The sequence below is a fragment of the Phalaenopsis equestris genome, unplaced genomic scaffold, assembly GCF_001263595.1.
Source record: "Phalaenopsis equestris unplaced genomic scaffold, ASM126359v1 Scaffold000840, whole genome shotgun sequence".
In the NCBI taxonomy this organism is placed as follows: domain Eukaryota; kingdom Viridiplantae; phylum Streptophyta; class Magnoliopsida; order Asparagales; family Orchidaceae; genus Phalaenopsis; species Phalaenopsis equestris.
The window spans coordinates 5,272,403-5,286,320 of record NW_018165280.1 but is presented as its reverse complement, the minus strand read 5'-3'; the positions used below and the strand labels follow the sequence as shown (position 1 = coordinate 5,286,320).

General features: G+C 39.4%; 1 protein-coding gene across 12 annotated transcripts in view; it reads left to right on the top strand.

Moving 5' to 3' along the window:
* The window catches only part of LOC110031759 (DNA mismatch repair protein MSH5), a 101,136-nt gene that overhangs the window by 13,291 nt on the left and 73,927 nt on the right, over positions 1 to 13,918 (top strand). The window lies entirely within an intron of this gene.

Genomic DNA, 13,918 nt, shown 5'->3' with positions numbered 1-13,918 from the left:
TCCTCCAATAAAAATTCTTTCTTCAAGAGGTATCATTTGTATTAAGTCTTCTAAGTCATTCCAAAATTTATCTTTAGACTCTGTATCTAAACCTACTTGAGGAGCATAAACACTTATAATATTAAAAATCTTAGTATCAATGATAATCTTAAGGGCTATAATTCTATCACCAACTCTATTAATTTTTACAACATTATCTTTTAAACTCTTATCTATAATTACACCTACACCATTTCTAGTGCGACTCTTACCAGAATACCAAAGTTTAAAACCTAAATTATCAATCTCCTTAGCCTTTTCTCCCACCCACTTAGTTTCTTGAATACATAAGATATTAATTTTTCTATGAATCATAATATCAACTAATTCCATTAATTTACCATTGAGAGTGCCTATATTCCAAGATCCTATCCTAATATTAGTTTCATTAGTTTCATGGACTAACTTCTTTACCCGCATTCGCCCGTAATGTGGGAACCCTTGCTTATTTAACACTACACCCGGGCGCCGGTGTAGCGGCCCTTGCACACTTTTCACTGTATTCAGGCTATACAACGCGTCGCTTCCAGGGGACGCCCTAGCACTTACACAATGATCAAAAGGATTCATGTCATGATTTTTTCGACAAGTTTTACGCTGGCTGTCGACCACCTAACGCAACTTTCCACTTTTCTCATCCGGGCTTGGGACCGACAACGGCAGTGTTAGAACAGAGAGTGTAATAATAATAATATTTTATTTATTAATTAAAAAATTATTTAATTAAATTCAATAAATTGGTAAGTGAAAATAATTAAGTAAATTCATAATTAAAGATAAATTAAAATTTAAATGAATTAATTAAAAATCAACTAAGCCTCACCCCCCGCGGCTATTAACTGAGGGTTTTCTCCCTCATTTTTTTCATTCCATGTGAAACACAGAGGAAGCGAGAGCGAACAAAACACACACAGAGCGAGAGAGAGAGAGAGAGAGAGAGAGAGATCAAATGGACAATTGTACAGGAGCTACATGCGAGGGATGAAGGGCGAAGGCGTGAGTGAGGAAGGGGGAGATTGAAGGTGTGAGCGAGGATGGGGGGATCGAAGGTGTGAGTGAGGAAAGGGGAAGTCGAGGAACGGGCGAAGCATTTTGCGCCCGTGAGGTGCTCGTGCTAGCGCTTGAACCGTTTGACAGTGAGGAAAAATGAGATTTCTCCGTGTTTAGGTAAGAAATTCAAAACCTATATTTAGGATTTTTATTCTTTTTGAGTTCGGCAAATTTGTTTGTAGAAAAAATAGGAATCATTGCTGAAAAAACTTGCTTCATTTTATTCATGATGGGCTTGTTGGCACGACAGAGCCTGTTCTCTCAATTTGCTTCTTCCTTTGTATATGCACCCTTAGCTCATTTTCAACCCGAATCCCACCACCTCTAGGTTCAATCTCCTCGATTTCCGTCTCCTCACGGTCTTAAAAAACCTTATAGGCCTTCAAATTCACTTTAAAAAGGACAGTCATGACCACAAATTTAATTGAATAGGTATTTTACTTTTTTTGAAAGGTATTTAATTTTTTTGACATGCACTCATGTTTTCCAGGTTGAGTATTTTAAACCCCTATTTTTTATAAAAATTTTTCAAACGATTACACAATTTCCATGAGCAGTACTTAATTTTCTGGACGTGTTTTTGAGCTTCATCAAATGAATATTTTAGGAAAAATTCACCCTTAACCCATTTTGTTATACCTTTGCGAGCGAGATCAACGACGTGACGACGACTGCCGAACTAAAATCAGAGAGGCGATGGAATCAATGAAATAGAATTAGTTTTGCTAATTTTTTTATAGTATATAATAAATAAAATATAACAGAAATAAACAAAGTGGGTTGTTTGGTTTGGGTAGGGTGGAGGGAGAAGTGAATTGGGCTTGAGGTTGAGTGAGACGGGGCACTCAAATAAGAGATATGAATGCTACTTTGGCTTGGCAACCCTGTGCAAAAATGAAATAGGGAAGCGACACTATGCAAGATTTTGAGGATCGACGAGCTCTATTGCGGGCGATCAAAGAGAACAGGGAGCTAGGACTGCGACTTTTGTGTATGAAATAACGAGGAACTGGAGTTTTGGACAGGGAAGGGGCGAAGGCTTCTCTGTCATACGAAATAGAAGAGGCAGAGGGAGCGGTAAGGTTTGGATCGTGCGTGAATGGACGTGGCTTTAGGTTTTAGGCTAGCCAAAGCGGTAGGAGAAATGTGGAATTTTGGAAATCTTTGTATGCCTCGATCTTGTCATGCGTCGCGATGTAGTGGAAGTAGAAGCAAGGTCACACGCGACTCTGGAGCAATTTTGAACAAGGAAGAAGGGGTTGGGAGTGTATTCGAAGGAGAAGATGGAAACTTTAGAGGTCTTTGTATGCTGTGATCCATTCATTGGTTTCTGGAGAGACGAGAGCGTCGATGCAGGTAGTGCAGTGAAGCCGACTAGGGTTCGTGCTGAACAACATGTTGCTGCGATGATCGAGAGCAAGAGTGAAGGCGGGGCTTCAACGATTGTGTTGAGTTTGAGTGATAGAAGTGGGAAGGGGCTTTGTGTGGGTTTCGAACAAGAGGAGGACGACGAAGGGGAGGGAGACAACGGAGAAGAGGGCTTCTCATATGTTCAAGCAAGGAAGATGAAAAAAAGATCTCAAATGAGTGGTTTCTGTTTCGTGCGTTACTTGTACATGACAGCATGACGTGGGAACAAATATTGGGTCCTGAGGTGGGAGCAGGTAGAGTCTTAATATTTTTTCTTTTTATTCCATTTTTACGGTGAACAAGCTTCCTACACCCTTTGCTACCTTTTTTAGGTGGTCTTCACTTAAGCTTCTGTAGACCCGTCTTCATCTCGCTGACGACCTAATGAATTTCTTAACGGGATTTTGTTATAAGCTTATCAGAGTTCCCCTTATGGAGGGCTATCTTTATAGGAGACACAAGGACTAAGGACATACATCCAAAGGAATGAGCTCATCACCGACCAATTCGAGTCTCTCCTACCAAAACCGCAAACATGTAAAACAATTAGGAGAAGTTCACTTAGAGGTTGAATTAGGAAAATCAAATAAAAGCTCATCTCGATGTCCATCCTAACAATGTCGACTTGGTCCCTTTCCTCAATGAGAAATGCAGCAACCTCGCCCTCCGACAGAAGATCACCGTAAAGACTAGTGATCAAAACAATAAAAGCTAAATGCACTAATACTGAAGGAACTTGTCACTACACTAAAAATGAACATTCAAGTTCACAACATTGGTAATGAAAACAACTTACTAGCTCAAGTTCTCACAAAGTTGTACTCCAGAAAGGTTTTCACTTGTAAATCGATCTTTTTCAAATCCACAGACTTTTTCTCCTTGTATGGGGTCAACACCATTAATGTGACGTTCTCCGACATAAATGGCTAGAGTTGAGTTGCAATTAATGATCCACTCGTTCACGAGGCAAAACAATCTCTTGTTTTAATCGTTACTATTATTCTTCAGGCCAAATATCCTAATTATCGATTCAAAAATTTGGACGAAGTTATCCTGTTAAGCCTTAATTGTAAAGAGGGAACGAAATCGATGCATTGATCACGTGATTTGGTGCTTCCTCATAGACGAGACGATGGTTGTAATACTAGTAAATTAGTTTGGCTTCACATGTGCTGGATGTCACCATAATAGTTGACTATTTCGATTAATTCATGGCAGAGTGGAAGTCTCAATCCCAACTTGAATTGATCATAATAGAATAAGACCTCCCTCATAGATGATCTTGGGAAAATCTCCCTTATTGGTAGCTTGGAGTTGGAACAACTAATCAAACGCAAACTTTTGCTATGTTAAAGCCACGTCTGTGTCAGACAGTTTGGATTGACCTGACAATTTGACCTCTAGTAATGCTTTGCTATTGGCGAAAATTGAGGCAACTCATCATTGGTCGAAAAAGGGAATGAGATGGAGATCAAGAGAGCCTTAGGTTTTCCATAGGAAAAACAATGAGATTTTAAAACACTCTCTTTTATAGAAGGGAAGGACTAATAATTGCTTGGGTAAAAACGTAAAAATAATTCATCTATTCCGAAGATCTCTCCAAAATTATAGGATTATTAAAGCCATCAAATCAACATCTGGGTGAAACAGAATAAATTTTTTTATTAAAAAATTTATTATAATCAACATTATCAATACAAACAATTTGCTTATTTCACTAAGGGTGATCTCGACTTACCTAAAAGTAAAAGGATTGAAAACAATAATATGAGGCAGTCTCCATTGGGATTCAACTAGATCGTATAAGTTGCTTTCACACAAATTGGTCACCCGCCATAAACTGGTATGAATGGTTGTACTTAAAATATTTCTAGAACGTTAGGAGCTTGTCGTTCATAACAACAATTTCTTTCCTCATTTCACTGCAAACATACTGCAAACATCCTTCAGTTCAATCATCTCGAGCATAACACGATCAACTGTTGCAGGAGTTTGACCTTGTTTGTAGCAGTAGACTATCTCTGAACATTCAATTCCACGAGAGTTTATTGATTCTTTTCACCTCCTTAGTGCCTAATCAAGCCTATTACGACGCATAGGTCTTAGCTCGAGCTACAATTGGAACTCTCTCAGGAGATATACCTTAAAGGAGTGCAGCTTACAAAATGTCAAAACTTCAATATATTTGATATTGTAAAGCGAGTTCAGAAATACCATACCTTTAGCGGTCAAGTTCTCGCCCATGGCAGCAAGAACGATCCCTTCAGTAGGAGGAGTTGCTTCTTTTGGTGTATGCTGCTCAACTCTCTCCTCAGTAGGATTAATTGCCCCTTTGGGAAGGCGAATGTCTCATTCAGGCTCAATTTGCTCGCTTCATCCGCTCAGGCATGCTGGTTTATGTTTGATCATTGTTATGATCCCACTGAACATGATGTGAATATAAATAATTCTTACTCATTAGAATTCTTAGTACTAATTTGTATAAATTTATTGAGTATATCATATCTTCTAAACTAGATTCTATTTGTGAAAAAAATAGACAGCTCTTGTTCCTCTAAATTCGGTCAGAGCCATATTAAAAATTGGCGTCTCCTAAGTAGGCATTGAATCTGCCACCAGTAAGATTTGAACAGGAATCAAAAGATTGATGGTCGACATCCATAAAAAATACTTCTTGGGGAAGTACTATTGTTTCCATTGAAAACTTAGTTTTTTTTTTTCTTATCCTCTTTCCTCTTTTATTGTGCAAACAACCCTTCTAAAAGTTTGACCTTTGGGATGGTGACCTTATCTTTCGAAATATTCTCCATCCTCACAATAAAACACAACAAGAGAGATAATCTTATGGGAGAGATATGACTCGTGGAAAAGGGTAATTGAACTAGCAACCCTCTCTCTTTATTTAAAAACATATGACGTAAGACTCAAACCTTGAGAGAGTTATAAAAATTAGATTATTTTGTTAATATTTATTTTGTATATCGAGAGAGATTGTTATTCTTTTATCTTTCTCATGGCTATGTTGTTATGATCTAATTATGTTTGATTGATATCCCATGGGCCAGATTAAATATGTGAATTTAGTTGGCTTGTCGAGCCAGTGAGATAGGTTGTTTAAATTAATTCAACCAAGTAATTCAATTGCGGAATCTGATTGGACAGTTAGTCCAAAGTAGTCAGCCTCAATTACTCAAGCATGTCAGATGGACTAAATTTGCCTCGAAAACCAACCTAGTCAGGCTCTTACAAAGAATTTAATTAAAAAAAGTCCCTCAAAGCGATTAGAAGGATCTTGCCAACTTGCCTTTGGGCCAAACATGCCGATAGGAGAGTTACTAAAGGTCAAACTCTAAAAGAGAAACATTTATGACAGGCGGTTATCAAGGCTAGGTTTTATAAAAGTATTATATAACATGCATGTTGACAAAGACAAAGATGATATCTCTAGAGATTCATTTTTTATTAATGCATTATTTTGTATTGTGTATGCGAAATCTTCTATAAATAGGCGTGATTACTGCAAAAAAAATTAGGGGGGCTCTAGGTATTGCCAGACATTGATATTCCTTATATATCTATCTCCTGCTAACTCTTTCATTGGCTGTGTGAATCTAGTTTCGCCTCACGGTGAACCCTAGCGTCTGCTACGTGTGAATATCGCGTCGTACTCTGATTTCCATCGCTTCAATTTCGTCGTCGGCTTCGTCTGGATGAAGAGCTCGTGTTTGTCAGGCTGCGTCCTGCGATCGTCGTGTATGGCAGGGCTTCGCGACCTCGCGTTGGTTCTGTCGTGCATCGTCGTCGTGTGCAGTGCTTGCGACTTCCGGCTACTTCCGCTCGGCAGCTACGCCGTGACTGTTTCTGCTCGACAGCACCTCCCGCAATTTTAATTCTGTCGCTACTTTCTTCTTCTGTGCGAATAACTCGATTTCCTCCTTCGCTCTGCACAACGATTTGTTCGGCTACGCCATCTGCTGCACTCGGATGGGCACTCGGATGGAGCAGAGTTATGCAGGTGCTGTGTCCGCGGGTTCGGAGCCTGGTTTCCACTTTGGCAAGTCCTGCAATATTCCGCAATCCTTCCACGAGGCTCTTGAAAGTGGTGGGGATCACACTTTTATTATAAAGCTTGGTAAAAAAACAGAAAGTCTGCACTTATTCTCATTGAAGTTGAAACCAGTACTTTCGCGTCTTCTTGGCGTTTTGCTCTAGTGGGAAAATTCTTTTGTGGAAACCCAAAGCTTGAGATCATTAGAAAAGATTTTGAAGCTATGAAATTATTGGACAGTTGGAATATTGAATTACTTGACGGTTGACATATACTTATTCAACTATCTCATGATGCCGATTACACTCATATATTTTCTAGAAAAGTTACCACGATTGACAACCGTTTTATGAAAATTCTGTTTTATGAAAATTCTGAAATGATGAAAATTCTGAAATGAACTGTCAATTTTGATCCAAAAGCGGAGTCCCTTATCATTTCTGTTTGGATAAAGTTTCCAGGGTTAAAATTACATCTGTTTAACTTGAAAATTCTCTACTCTTTAGTAACTGCTTGCAGTAAATCTCTCAAGGTTGATAGTCCTACGCTTGCTGTCATCAGACCCTCTGTGGCTTGTGTCAGTTGAGAGAGATATCACTCAACCAACTCCAGTTGAGGTATGAATTATGACCACTCACAACGGGTATTGACAAAATGTTGAAATAGAACCACATCTTCGTTATTGCTCTCATTGTAATATGTTTGGCGACAGTTCTACTGTTTGCTATCGCTTGCATTCTCATCTAAGACCAAATATCCCTAAAGATCAATCACCTACCATCCCTGCTGAGAAGATGCAACCCGATCTTCTACCCAACATCGCAGTTCTTGAAGAAGAACACCGTACAGGTAAAGATCCAAAAATGCTTATACCACTCACTATTATTGAAGAAGACACACTTACATGCCAAGACACACGAGAGTGTTCATTTGATTCAAAAAACGATCAACAACAATCAGGTATTTCTAATGTTCAACATACTATACATGTCCGACACACTTTAGACCAATCTACTGATCAGGCAAACCAATCTTCAAATGAGGAATGACAGGTCTATTCTAGGAGGAAGAAGAAGATTGGAGGCCGACTCATGCTCGGGAACTTATTGGATGATACTTTAGTCACTACTGACAATTACAATCATCTTACCAATTTATTAGCTGGCTCTATTCCTAAAACTAGAGGCAAAGACAAAGCAAAATTGAGTCGCTCTCTAGCTACCTGATACTATGTATTTTTGTTTTTTTTTTGTTTTTTCTTTAGATATCTCATGTAATTTTTTGTATTCTCTTTTTTTGGAAACTTTTGTATGTGGTGGTTATCTTGGGGGAAAAGTGCCATGCTTGGGCCCTTCTACAGAATCTATATGTATCCTTATATATATATATATATTAGAAAGCCAGCCCTTTGTTTCATTCCAAATCGACGACGAAGGGCTCCTTCGGTTTCGTCGTCTTCCCTGTTGCAGTAAGGCTCTCTCACTGATACGAATTCATCATTTCGTCAGCTCCAATTTCCCGACTTCGTTTGTTTCAATTTCATCCGCTCAACTTTGCGATTGCTTCGACTTCTTTCGCCCGTTTCTTTTGACTGTTTAGCCCGTACCTCGACTGCCTGCTTCTCGTGCTCACCGTGCGACTTCTCACATTTCTTCCTTCTTCCTCATGTTGACTGTGTTGCTTGACACCGTCCCTTTCGATTTTCTCGCTTAGCCGTTCTGGAGATGGTCTCGACAGTGCGTTCCTATGTCATTACACTTGTCGACGACTTTCTTATTCCTACTCGTGCTTCTCTTTCAGGTTCAGAGCCTGATTTTCATATTGGCAAGTCCTGTAATATTCCTCAATCTTTCCACAACGCTCTTGAAGGTGGTGATGATTAACGCTCTTGATGGTGGTGGAAATCAAACTTTCATTAAAAAACTTGTAAAAAAAAATAAAAAATCTGCTTTTATTCTCACTGAGGTTGAAACCAACACTTTTGCGTGCTTTTGGCATTTTGCTCTAGTGGGGAAATTCTTTTATGATAACTCAAAACTGGAGATTATTCGAAAAGAGTTTGATGCTATGAAGCTATTGGTTAACTGGAATATTGACTTACTTGACGGTTGACATATACTAATTTAGTTATTTCACGATGCCGATTACACTCGTTTTTTTTCTCCAAAAGTTATCAAGATCAATAATTGTTTTATGAAAATTCTGAAGTGAACTGTCGATTTTGATCCAATAGCGGAGTTTCCTATCATTCTTGTTTGGATAAAATTTCTGTGGTTAAAATTACATCTGCTCAACTTAAAAATTCTCTACTCTTTAGCAACTGCATACGCAGACTTCTCAAGGTTAATAGTCTTATGCTTGCTGTCACCAGATCCTTTGTGACTTGGTGTAGTTGAGAGAGGTACCACTCAACTAGCTCCGGATGAGGTATGAATTGACATCACTCACAACAGATATTGTCAAAAGATTGAAATAGAGTCACACCTTCCTTATTGTTCTCATTGTAGTATGTTTGACCACTGTTCTACTATTTGCTATCGCTTGCATCTTCATTGAAGGTCGAATATCGCTAAAGATCAACCACCTACTATCTCTGCTCACTCACAATGGGTATTGACAAAAGGTTGAAATAGAATCACACCGTCTTTATTGCTCTCATTGTAGTATGCTTGGCCACAGTTCTACTATTTTTCATCACTTGCATCCTCATCTAAGGTCAAATATTGCTAAAAATCAATCATCTACTAACCCTGTTGAGAATGTGCAACCCGATCCCCTTTCCAACACCGCAGTTCCAGATGAAGAACATCATACTACGGTTACAGATCCAAATGTGATTATACCACTCACTGTTATTACAGAAAACCCACTTACATGCCGAAACTCACGAGAGCTCATTCGATCTGATAAAAGATCAGCCGGTACAACAAATATTTGCTTCTAATGTTCAACAATCTACACAAGTCCGACACACTTAAGACCAATCCACTGATCAGGTGAGCCAATTTTCGGATGAGGAATGACAGGTCTATTCCAGGAGGAAGAAGAAGAATGGAGGCCGACTCGAGCTCGGAAATTTATTGGATGATAAATTGGTTACTACTGACAATGACACTCATCTTAACAATTTATTTGCTTGCTCCTTTCTTAGAACTAGAGGCAGAGACAAAACAAAATTGGGCCGATCTCTAGCTACTTGATACTCCGTATTTTGACACTTTTTGGTTTTTTCTTTAAGTTTATCAAGTTTTTATTTGTGTTTTTTGTTTTTGGAATCATTTGATGTGGTGATTATCGTGCTGACAGGGTGCCATATTTGGGTCCTCCCACACAATCTATCTGCATCTTACTTTCTATTTAATATATTAGCCATTGGACTTTCTAAAAAAAATATACTTGAAAGCCCAAAGGTGAATATATTTATAAAAGCAAAGATACAGATATATTGGGTGGAAGGGCCCAAAATTGGAGAAAAATTTGCGTACGTAAGACGTTACAGAGAGATTGTTTAGAGGGTGTTGGAGGGTTATATTCGCGTTATACCCCATGCAAACTCCCTGTAACCTACCTGTACCTTCTAGTAAGTTTCACGCTTCTATTTTCATATATTTGTAGGTTATAAGTAGGTTACAGTGAGGTTGTAAGGGATATAACACAGATATAACCCCCCAATACCCTCTAAATAACCTCCCTGACTTACGCAGCGCTGCGTATGTCTTACGTATGCAAATTTTTCTCCCAAAATTGACACCCTAACCACCTGATATACAACACACACATAGGGAATAAATGTATACCAAAAAATAGATTAAAATGTAGACATAGAAAATTATACATCAAAAGCCTACCAACTCGCTGACACAATTAGCTTGCGAATGATCCAATTTAGGCTTGCCTCTGCCTCTGGTTCTAGGACAGAAACCTATTAACAAATTGTTAAGTTTGCTGCCATTACCCGAAACAACCAATGTATCGTTCTCATGTTTGGTAGTAGGCCTCCATTCTTCTTCTTCTTTATGAATGTATAAACCTGCATGTTCTCATCTGAAAATTTGACTCATCTAATCAATGGATTGGACCAAAGATTGTCGGACAGGTGTAGACTAATAGTAACAACTTGCTTGATCTGATGAGGCGGTAGACACGCCGTAAAAATATTGTCACCTGTTACATCAATGATAGGTTCTAGGACAGGTGAAGTTTGAAATGTTTCCCCGACCCCCACGAAAAGAGGTTCTATAGGAGGCGGGGGATCTACATCATGAGCATTTGGTAGAGGCTGAATGATTGACATATTACCCGCGAAGATAGTGACATTTTCAGGAGTATTCTTTTGAAGATCAATAGTGTCAATAACTTGGAGCAAATCAGGAGGGAGAATCACTACCTTTGGCTGAGCACTTTGCTTCTTTAGTCTTAGATGGTGATGTACATGGTGATATTGAGAAATGGGGTGGCCGAACATACGACAATTCGAGCAATACGAAGAGAAAGACTCAATCACAATCATTTACCAATATTCATAGTGTTGTGTACCTAACCAAATTTCATTAGAAATGATTGAATTGATGTCCCTTTCAACAAGCACGCTGACTTTAGAGGGACGGGAAAGATTAAAAGTAGTAATGTCCATTTTGAGTGACTTATCATAGACTGAGGCAATAGAGTACAACTCTTCTTGAGTAAAATAATGAAATTTCAGGTCAGAGAGGTGAATCTAGATCATAATGATTGGTGGTTCTGTATTTGGGTGAAAATTCACCAATCATTTCAAAATCTTCATTGTTTATTATCAATTCAGATTGATCTTCTAGCAAATAAGTGTATGTAATTCTCTTCAGTTGAATAAAAATGTGTCTTCCATCTAAAAGTCCAATTTTTCACTCCCCAACAAGGTACATAAGCTCAAATTTTTTACGAATAAGCTTCATTTTGGGATGTCCATAAAAATTTCCCGACCAAATTCAGACGACCGGAGGAAGCAAATTGATTACATTTTGCTTCCATAAAAAAGTTGGCTGACTTCCCGTTCTTCCTGCCAGGTTTCTTAATGCCCTCTGCCAACACAGACGAGAAAAGGAAAGAACACGATTTAGGAGTACCTGAGCGTAGACACCCGTAAGGGCAACATCGTACGTTCTGTCCGAGGCCATCACGGAGGTGCAACGTTTGGAATAGTGAAGTTGCAGTCAAAGAAACCGAAGCCGACAAGTAAGGCAGCAGGATCGACGGGATCCCCTTTTGCCTCGAGCAGGGGACGAAAGGTAAAGACGCCGGAGAGGCGCAAACAATTCCTCTTCAAGCACTGGAAGGACAAGATGAGACGACGAAACCACACCCTAAAAACATCCTTCAACGAGTGACGAAAGACGACACGAGACGCAACACGACGAAATTGCTACGAACTAGACGACGAAACACGAAGCAGAGAAGCAAAGGAAAACAAAGGCACGATGCGAGAAATATTGTAGCATATGCTAGGGTTTCACATCATGGGTTCGCCATGATGCGAAACCCTACTAAAAAAATCTGAGGGCAAATATATTAATACGGAAAAAATACAGAAATATTGTGTGAGATGACCTAAAAGAAAGCCCAACTCATACAATACAACACACACAAAACCTAGATAAAACAAAGATACATAAATATAAAAAACCAAAAAGCCACAAAATGACACAAAACATGCCAGGGACGTCCCACTTTAGTCATCCTACCACTAGTTCTCGGAAGTGAGTTGACTAACAAATTCGTAAGGTGAGTACCATTGTCTGTAGTAACCAAAGTATCATCCATCAAATTCCTGAGCTCAGGTAGATCGTCATTCTTCTTCTTCCTCTTGGAAGTGTAGACCTGCCATTCCTCATCCGATGATTGATTTATCTGATCAGTAGATTCTAAAGGTAGTCGGATAGGTGTAGGTCGTTGCATGTCTTGATCCCCACGTGCCTGAGTAATATTAACATCTTTCTGGACTTGATGAGACGATAGTGAAGCAGTAGAAGTATTTCCACCTGTATTATCAGTGATAGGTTATAGGGCAGACGGGGTGTGAAGAAACTCTCTCTCCCCCGCCATAGGAGGTTTCAAAGATGAGGGAGCTATAACTGGGGATTGAATAGTTGTCATATTGTCTGCATGGATAGTGACGTCATCCGAGGTGTTCTTCTGTAGATCAATAGTGTCAAAAACTGGGAGCTGATGAGGAGAAGATGGAATTACAGCCTTTAGCGGAGTAGTTTGCTTTTTGGTCTGAGTTGGGGGTGTAAATTGTGACATTGAGAGATGGAGTGTCCGAACATACGATAGCTCGAACAATAGGATGAAAAATGTTCAATCTCTACCTTCTGCCAATATCCATGGTGTTGCGTGCCCACTCAGATTTCCTCAGAAGCAGGTGAAGTGATGTCTCTTTCAACAAGTACTCTGACTTCAGAAGGACGAGACAGATTAAAAGTAGAAATATCCGTCTTGAATGACTTCTCATAAGCTGAGTCAATAGAATACAATACTTTTTGAGAAAAATAATGAAATTTCAGACCAGAGAGACGAATTCACGTTTATGGGTCAAAATCCACAGAACATTTCAAAATCTTCATTGCTATGATATCAATCAATATTATCCTTCTAGCAAATAAGCGCATGTAATCGTTTTCATTACTAATTTGAATAAGAATTTGTCTTCCATCTAATAATTCAATTTTTCATTCTCCAACAAGGTGCATAAGTTTAAATTCTTTGCGAATGAGCTCCATTTTGGGATGACCATATAAAAAATTTCCAACCAAATTCAGACGACAAAAGGGAGCAAGTTGAATACGTTTAGCTTCTATAAAAAAGATGACAGAATTCTCATTCTTCCTATCAGGTTTCTTGATGTTCTCCGCCCACTCAAATGATGAAGGTAAAAATGATGATTTTGGTGTGCCTGAGGCGTGGACACCGGTGAGGACAACTGCATACGATTTGTCCGAAGCTGTCCTCAAAAAAAGGTTTGATGTTCAAAGTTCAGAGAAGAAAGCAGACAGGGAAAAATAAAACTGGCGTCGAAATAGACGCTGTGAGACGGATGAGCGCAGAAGACGCAGAGATTGCGAGCGGTACCCGCGAGACAGAGCCGCAGAACACGTGATCAGGCGGGCTGCAGAGGAGCCGCAGAGCCTGGAAAATCTTGAGCCAGGAAAGCTCGCGAGATCATCGGAAGACGGGAGATGAGCCTCGTCTCAGAGCGAGGAAGTAGCGGGGGAGACGAGCGAATCGAGCCCGAAAATGCGAGAGGAAAAAGCGACTGTAACTGTTGCTAGGGTTCACCATCGGGCCAAACCCCTAACAAAGCCGAGAGAGAAAGACGACACCATCAGCGAGCCGTGC